Source organism: Cryptomeria japonica, chromosome 7 (genome assembly GCF_030272615.1).
Source record: "Cryptomeria japonica chromosome 7, Sugi_1.0, whole genome shotgun sequence".
NCBI classification, from domain to species: domain Eukaryota; kingdom Viridiplantae; phylum Streptophyta; class Pinopsida; order Cupressales; family Cupressaceae; genus Cryptomeria; species Cryptomeria japonica.
The window spans coordinates 751,893,078-751,902,464 of NC_081411.1; positions in this window are offsets into that span (position 1 = coordinate 751,893,078).

The following is a 9,387-nucleotide window of genomic DNA, read 5'->3' on the forward strand; positions in this document are numbered from 1 at the left end:
ACCCCTTAGGACACCATATGATCCCTTAGGACACCATATGGTGTCGTTTGGGGTCGTATGGAGTGCTAAGGGGCCATATGGTGTCCTATGACCCCTTAGCACACAATATGACCCCTTAGTACACCATACAGTGTCCTTAGGGGTCATATGGTGTCTTATGACCCCTTAGGACATAATATGACCCCTTAGGTGTTGTTAGGGGTCATATTATGTCCTAACGGGTTATATGGTGTCCTACAACCCCTTAGGACACCATATGGTGTCATTAGGGGTTGTATGGTGTGCTAAGGGGTCATATTGTGTTCTAAAGATTTCTAGGACATCATATAACCCCTTAGGACACTATATGTCCCATTAGGTATCGTTAGGGGTCATATTGTGTTCTAAGGAGTCATATGGTGTCTCATGACACCATATGACCCCTTAGGACACCATATCGTGTGGTTATGGGTCTTATTGTGTTCTAAGGGGTCATATGGTGTTATATGACCCATTAGGATACCATATGACCCCTTAGGAAACCATATGGTGTCATAAAGGGTGGTATGGTGTCGCAAGGGGTTGTATGGTGTCCTAAGGGGTCATATGGTGTCCTATGACCCCTTAGAACACTATATGACGTTGTTAGGGGTCATATTATGTCCTAAGGGGTAATATTGTATCTTATGACCCCTTAAGACACCACATGGTGTTGTTATGGGTCGTATGGTGTTCTAAGGGGTCATATGGTGTTCTATTACCCTCTAAGACACCATATTATGTTGTTATGGGTTTTATAATCCTCTAAGGGGTCATATGGTGTCCTATGACCCCTTAGAACACCATATAGTGTCATTATGCATCGTATGGTGTCCTAAGGGGTCATATGGTGCTCTATAGCCCCTTAGAACACCATATGACTCCTTAGGATACCATATGGTGTCATTAGGGGTCATATGGTGTGCTAAGGGGTCAAATGGTGTCCTATGACCCCTTAAGACACCACATGGTGTCATTATGGGTCGTATGGTGTTCTAAGGGATCATATGGTGTTTTATGACCCTCTAAGGCATCATATTATGTTGTTATGGGTTGTATGGTCCTCTAAGGGGTCACATGGTGTTCTATGACCCCTTAGGACACCATATAGTGTCATTATGCATCGTATGGTGTCCTAAGGGGTCATATGGTGTTCTATGACCCCTTAGGACACCATATGACTCCTTAGGACACCATATGGTGTCATTAGGGGTCATATGGTGTGCTAAGGGGTCAAATGTTGTCCTATGACCGCTTAGAACACCATATGATGCCTTAGGTATCGTTAGGGGTCATATGGTGTCCTATGACCCCTTAGGACACAATATGACCCCTTAAGACACCATATAGTGTTGTTAGGGGTCATATGGTGTCCTATGACCCCTTACGACACAATATAACCCCTTAGGTGTTGTTAGGGGTCATATTGTGTCCTAACGGGTCATATGGTGTCCTACAACCCTTAAAACACCATATGGTGTCATTAGGGGTTGTATGGTGTGCTAAGGGGTCATATTGTGTCCTAAAGGTTCCTAGGACATCATATAACCCTTTAGGACATCATATGACCCCTTAGGTATCTTTAGGGATCATATTGTGTCCTAAGGGGTCATATGGTGTCTCCTGACACCATATGACCCCTTAGGACACCATATCATGTTGTTATGGGTCTTCTTGTGTTATAAGGGGTCATATAGTGTTATATAACCCCTTAAGATACGATATGACCCCTTAGGTGTTGTTAGGGGTCATATTGTGTCCTAATAGGTTATATGGTGCCTGACGACCCCTTAAGACACCATATGGTGTCATTAGGGGTTGTATGGTGTGCTAAGGGGTCATATTGTGTCCTAAAGGTTCCTAGGACGTCATATAACCCCTTAGGACACCATATGACCCCTTAGGTATCCTTAGGGGTCATATTGCTTCCTAAGGGGTCATATGGTGTCTCATGACACCATATGACCCCTTAGGACACCATATCATGTCTTTATGGGTCTTCTTGTGTTCTAAGGGGTCATATGGTGTTATATGACCCCTTAGGATACCATATGACCCCTTAGGATGCCATATGGTGTCGTAAAGGGTGGTATGATGTCGTATGGTGTCCTAAGGGGTCATATGGTGTCCTATGACCCATTGGGACACTATATGACATTGTTAGGGGTCATATTATGTCCTAAGGGGTAATATTGTGTCTTATGACCCCTTAAGACACTAGATGGTGTCGTTATGGGTCGTATGGTATTCTAAGGGGTCATATGATGTTCTATGACCCTCTAGGACACCATATTATGTTTTTTTGGGTCATATGGTGTCCTATGACCCCTTAGGACACAATATAGTATCAGTATGAATCATATGGTGTCCTAAGGGGTCATATAGTGTTCTATGACCCTTAGAACACCATATGGTGTCATTAGGGGTTGAATGGTGTGCTAAGGGGTCATATGGTGTCCTATGACGCCTTAGGTATTGTTAGGTGTCATTTTGTGTTGTTACAGGTCATATGGTCTCCTATGAACCCTTTGGACACAATATGACCCCTTAAGACACCATATAGTGTCGTTAGGGGTCATATGGTGTCCTATGACCCCTTAGGACACACTATGACCCCTTAGGTGTTGTTAGGGGTCATATTGTGTCCTAATGGGTCATATGGTGTCCTACGACCCCTTAGGACACTATATGGTGTCATTAGGGGTTGTATGGTGTGCTAAGGGGTCATATTATGTCCTAAAGGTTCCTAGGACATCATATAACCCCTTAGGACGCCATATGACCCCTTAGGTATCGTTAGGGGTCATATTGTGTCCTAAGGGGTCATATGGTGTCTTCTGACACCATATGACCCCTAAGGACACCATATCATGTCGTTATGGGTCTTCTTGTGTTATAAGGGGTCATATGGTGTTATATGACCCCTTAGGACACCATATGGTGTCGTAAGGGATCATATGGTGTTATAAGGGGTCATATGGTATCCTATGACCCCTTATGACACTATATGACCCCTTAGGTGTCATCATGGTTCATATTGTGTCCTAATTGGTCATATGACATTCTTTGACCCCTTAAGACACCATATGACCCCTTGGGACACTATATGGTGCTATGGGTCGTATGGTGTCCTAAGGGGTCATATGGCATCCTATGAACCCTTAGGATACCATATGACCCTTTAGGATGCCACATTGTGTCATTAGGGGTTGTATGGTGTCCTAAGGGGTCATTTGGTGTCTTATGACCCCTTAAGACACCATATGGTGTCATTAGGGGTCTTATTGTGTCTTAAGGGGTCATATGGTGTTTTATGACCCCTTATGACACCATATGACCCCTTAGGAGACCATATGGTGTCGTTAGGGGTCATATTATGTCCTAAGGGGTCTTATGATGTTCTATGACCCCTTAGGACATGATATAACCCCTTAGGAGACCATATATACTAATTTTCAAATAAGGAGAGATATAAGGGTGAAGAGAGATGAAGAACTAAAGAGAGGGAAAAGAACTAAAGGACAAGGACATAAATAGAGATATAGATATTAAGGAGTATGAAGTGAGAGGGATAAAAACTAAAGGACAAGGATGGATAGAAAGGGGTAGACATATCTAGATATTGAAAAGGAGAGAGGAAGATAGAGATAAAAAATGAAGATAAAGGGAGAGGGAGGTGAATAGATATAGAGAAAGAGAGAGGTAAAGACAAAGATAATTATATGAAGAGATGGAGAAAAATGGATAGAGAGGGCTAAAGAGAGAGATAAAAAAAGGAAGAGATAGAGAGATATAAAGGAAGAGAAATATTGATAGATAGAGATATATAGATAGTGAAAGAGAGTGAGAAAGAGAGATAGAGATTATAGATAGGGATAGATAGAGAGGGAGAGAGAAAAAGAGGAAGATATAGAGATATATAAAGGCACTATAGAGAAGGATGTGACGAGAGAGCAAAAGATATATAAAGATGGAGTAAATAAAGAGATAAAAGTAGAGAAAGGGAAAGATACTTCAAGAGGGCGATAGAGGAAGAGATAGAGAAGTAGACTAATCATGTATAGAGGAATATATAAAAAGATAGAGGAACATATAAAAAGAGAGATTGATAGGGAAAGAGATGGAGATGTGAAGATGGAGATAGAGATAGATATGGATAAAACGTGATCGAGAGAGTAAGACAAATGGAGGGAGAGATGGAGTGAATAAGTGAGATTTAGAGGTAATGAGATATAAATATACATGAAGATAGATCTATAGGGATATAGAGAGAGAGGGGACGAGATAGGGAGAGAAAGGAGGTGATAGAGACAAGTAATATATAAGTACAGGTAGGATAAGGTAAAGGAGGGAGATAAATAGAGAGAAGAGAGATTATTAGAGAGAAATATAGAAAAAAGGAGTGACAATGATGGAGTGGGAGAGGGAGAGATATGAATAGAAAGATGGAGATATATGCAGAGATGCATGTAACTTGGGAATTTGTTTATCTACATGGAATGATAAAATAAGTGACATAAGTAGAGAAGAAAGAGACATATAAAATATATTATATAAGTATAGATATACAAGTGATAGATAAAGGAGGTGATAGGGGAAAAAATGAGACTTTGTATGCAAAATTTGTGAGTATTTAAAGTTTTAAAATTGAAGGACTAACTTCAAATGATTATTATTAATTTTTGGTCTATAATATAATCAAAATACCTCATCCATTTGATAGGTCTATGAATTACCTTTCCAACGCCTATAAAAAACCAAAATTTCGATAAGAAACGCAAACGTTATGCCCATTTTACTAAACTATATTTTTTAAGTTGAGAAAATCGGATATCCGATTTGAAAAGTATGATATCACAATAGTGACATCACAAATCGGATATCCGATTTGGTTTAGTATTACCAAACCAAATTCAAATTTCGCCCGACCCAAACAAAAAGTCAAAGCGGATTTTGGCGTGTTTGGGAAGGTTGAAAACGCATTTTTTTTTCCATTGCCACTTTTTGGCCCCCCATGATCTTGCACATACCCTCAATTCTCATGCACTGCACTCATCAAATCGGTCTGTCACATAGAGATGCCAAACCTAGGGTTATTTCTCTATCCTCTTCGCCCTGTTGTATCCTCTTAATGGATTTTGGTACTGACATATGATACAGTGGCCTATCATCTCCTATAACGACACAGTGTTCAATTAAGGATTGATAGGCCAAAACCTATTATTGCAGTCAAACCCTAGGGGTTTAAGGGTTTTAGGCTACCGATAAAGATTTGCTTGTAGAATGGGGCAACAATCACTTCAAGACTTCACACTGAAACAAAAACAAAGATAAAATGATCTAGTTATAGGAACTATGTCATGAGCATTCTTACCAATCCACCTTCAGTATGCAATCAACAAAAATTAGACGGTTTTACGAGTTTCCAACAGTTCTTGATGCTTCAATTTCTTTTCCAAATTGACCAACATACATCCTTCGGTGTTTGGGGCCTTTAAAGGTGTTTCCTAAATGACCACAACCTCCTCCAACTGTTTTTCAAATTGACTGCCCGTTGGAGAATCATGACTTACAAAAAAGTGCAAAATTGTCATGACAACAAATTGGTCCAATATGACAACTTTTGCATAGTTCAACCAACTTAGACTCTAGACTATCATAGTCCCCCAAAATGATTACATTTGATTCTAAAACATCAAAAACAACTCAAATAGACTTGTGAACACTTGATCCCTCAATTTAGGCCATTGTGACCCTTATTGACTCAACTTGCTCTACCAGACCCTAGATGACAACTTGACCCAAACAAGGACAAACTTGTCACACTCCTAGGACATTGAATTACAAAAAGGACCCATAGGGTCTTATTACATTCCTTCTAGCTAATAGAAAATCATCTTGTTCTTGGTTCATATCTTCATAGGTAGGTTCTCCTACACTAGTTATGAACCAATGAGGTCACAAATGGGGACCTCATCCCCACATAGCAATGTTGAGGCTCAAACATGAGCACATAGGATCAGGGAAGACACAAGCCTGCGATCACAATGACCAAACAAAGGTTTGAACCTTGATGTTCACAGCAACAACACCACCACTTAACCAACATACTATGAGAAGAACCTCAACTACTAACAAATTATAATACTTTCTAAGGTTTTCATCCATTTTGTGCACAAAGATGTGTGTGAGCCACTTCCAAATAATTAGGGGACAGGCTAATAGTTTGGGCTTTTTAGCCCTAGAAAGTGCCAATCTCTCAAAAAATTCAAGCCTTAAAATTATCAGGTGTTAGAAACTTGTGGATAATAAATCCGTATTTAATGGGGAAGGCAAGAAGTATGGGCTTATAGTTGTCTTAACTTTTCACATATTTTTATTTTGGGTTTTTATTTTTCCTTTTCTCACCCATTCCGCTCATTTTGTTTGTCCTCATTTTAGGGGTCTACAAATTTATGGCTATTTTCTTGCACACTTGGTATTTAAGTGCTCAAAGCCAAATGACATGTTACCACTATGTTCTATTAAATTGAATCCTGGATTGGAAGTTGGTTAGCTACAAATGGAGATTAAGGGGATTATGTCTCCTAACCATATTACGAAAGCCCTATGATTCTTCTTTGATTATCCTCTCAACCTTCACCTAACATTTGATGGTGGTAAACTATACATGAAAAGGAAGCTAATTTTTTAGGGTTTGGTGATGTTTATGTAAAACATAACACAACTAATATTTTGTAAAATTGGTATTCCCTAGTATGTTCCCATATGGGCCTCATATTTTGGTTCCCCAATTTGTGAAGGAATATATGCATAACATAAAAATTGGGTTTGATTTAATATTTTTATCGACCTTCTGCTTTCCCTGGGAAGTTGGTTGAGGATGATGAAGAATTGGTGAATCGTCTATAGAAGTCATCTTCTATCATTCTCTCAATTTTGGTATTGTGATGTAGAATTATGGCATGCGTTCAAGTCTCTCTCTCTCTTTTTTTCATTGGGTACTTTTTATCTAATTTGTTTAGCATTTTGAGTATGCATTCGTTAAATTTCTTATTTATTGTAGATATTGTAAGACTAATTTTGATTTAACATGTACAAATATTTTGTAATAAATATTTGAACTTGGAAGGCCTTCTCTTCTTTGAATTTATATCTTTATCTAAAAATAGTGAAGTTTTCACTTTATAAGCCTTCAAATAATATTTTGAATGGTCTGATATATATGTTTACAATTTTATTTAGGTGCTTGGTATTTTGGTATATGGTTTTGAAAATTTGACTGCTTGAAACTTTGTTTCATGAATTTTGTGAATAAGCCTTGGAAATATTTTATAGCTTTGATTTAGGTGTGTAACCTCATCAATTCATTGATTTATTGAGAGGTTTCATGTCATATTTTACAGATACATTCCGTGAAGAAAAAATATTGTTTCTTTCTCTAACACTTTAGAATGTCGAAAAATTTAGTGTAGATATTGTAAGACTAATTTTGGTTTAAATTGTACAAATAATTGGATATTATTTTATAAACTTGCAAAATATTTGTAATGAATATATAAACTTAATAGGCCTTCTCTACTTTGAGCTTATGCCTTTTTTCAAAAAAATTGGTTTCTGGATTGTTTTAATGAAAACTGGACAATTCATTTCTAACAATTTATTTTTTGAAAAGGAATTGACTATTTAAATATTTTTCTATTTTTTTGTTCTTTTTCACCTACAAGCAACAAGTCTTGATTTAGAAGAGAGATTGTGTCATTAATTTTGGCTTGACTTGCAAGATCTTGTAAATGAATAGTCTATCGATTTCTTATGGAAATCTGCTAATTTTGATCTACAAATCTTGATCCTCTTCTTGAGGAATATGAATTGATTCAATCTTAGTCTAGACATAGTAATCATTTAATTCTTCTCTTTGAACTATAAAACATTTGATTTTTATTAACAACATTGGATAGGAAAAATGATTAAAGATATAGTTTCAAAGTCAAGAAACTTATGCTTTGAAAAACAGAAATGTCATGGAAAATGAGAACAAGATGCTGGATATTGTCTGATGTGAAAATATTTGTGTAGCGTCCTAAAATTGCGACACTTGCAATTGCATTCCTAGCTTAATTCTTCTATCCACATTCTTTACAAAAGAGGGTAGCCTTCCTGTCATAACCCTTGAAACTGTAAAGCGGAAAATCATGATCGAACCCTAGTTGCTCTCCCCTCTTCCAACTCCAAGGAGAGAGAAGGGAGATTCACTAGGGTTGATGGTTTTCACTTAGGGGAGAGACTTTACATTCAAAAGAGGGGTTGAAACCCACAAGATCCAATCCCACACAATGCAAGATTGGATGCTAAATGCGTTTCAAGGGTTAAGACATCAAGGCTACCCTCTTTTGTAAAGAATGTTGAAAGAAGAATTAAGCTAGGAATGCATAGAAAGTGACAAAGATTCGCTTATAAACTAAGATAGGGATATAGGATGAAGCTGCAAACCTGGAATTAGCAGTAAAATGTCGATACGGCGCTATCCTGCAAATTTGAGCAAAAGTTGTCGGGACGATGGCGCCCGAGCGCCACGGTCCTCCAAAAAATCCGCGAAATGAAGGGGGATCTGTTCGACTCTGCACAAGGATTCCAGATCTTCAATTTCAGCCGCGTACCTGCAACCTACACACAGAAAAGCGAAGACGATTAGGGGGTTAGGGATTAGGGGTTTGCCTTTAGGTCAAACCCCGGTTTTGGAATTAACCAAGAAATGAGCAATGCTGTAAATGTAAATGTCTGTAATGTAAAACAAGTACTAATACCTTGTTGTAAGGATGTTTGTATCCTTATGTGCGAAGGTATAGATGTTGTATGTTGTATGTTGTAGTAGTATGTAGTAAGTGATCTCCTCTTCAATGGTTGAATCCTTGTCTTGAATGCAACACTTAGCCTTGAATGAAGACTTGAAATGATCAATTGCTTGAAGGAATGCTTGAATGCTTGAATGCTTGAATGCTTGAGTATAGTTTCCATGCTTTTTCCATCATCTGTATCTCTATCCAAATGAGAGAGGAAAATGTAGTTTATATACTTGTCATTTAGGGCTGATAGACTAATTTTCCCGACCTTAGGCCGACCAGGAAAGATAATTTTCCAATTTGCAAACATAAAGACCCGAAGTCCAAAAAAGACCGGGCCCAAAATAGGACCCAGGGACCAGGGCGCTGGGCGCTCTGGTCCCACCTCCCGGGACAGCAGGGTGCAAAGGAGGTTCAGGCCAGGGTGCAAGAAAATGCAGTTTTTGGTGTCATGAGCAAGTTTCGGGGTCTCCATTCAGGTTGCGTGTTGCGTCGCCATCGTGAAGACCAAAATGCAGTCAAAATT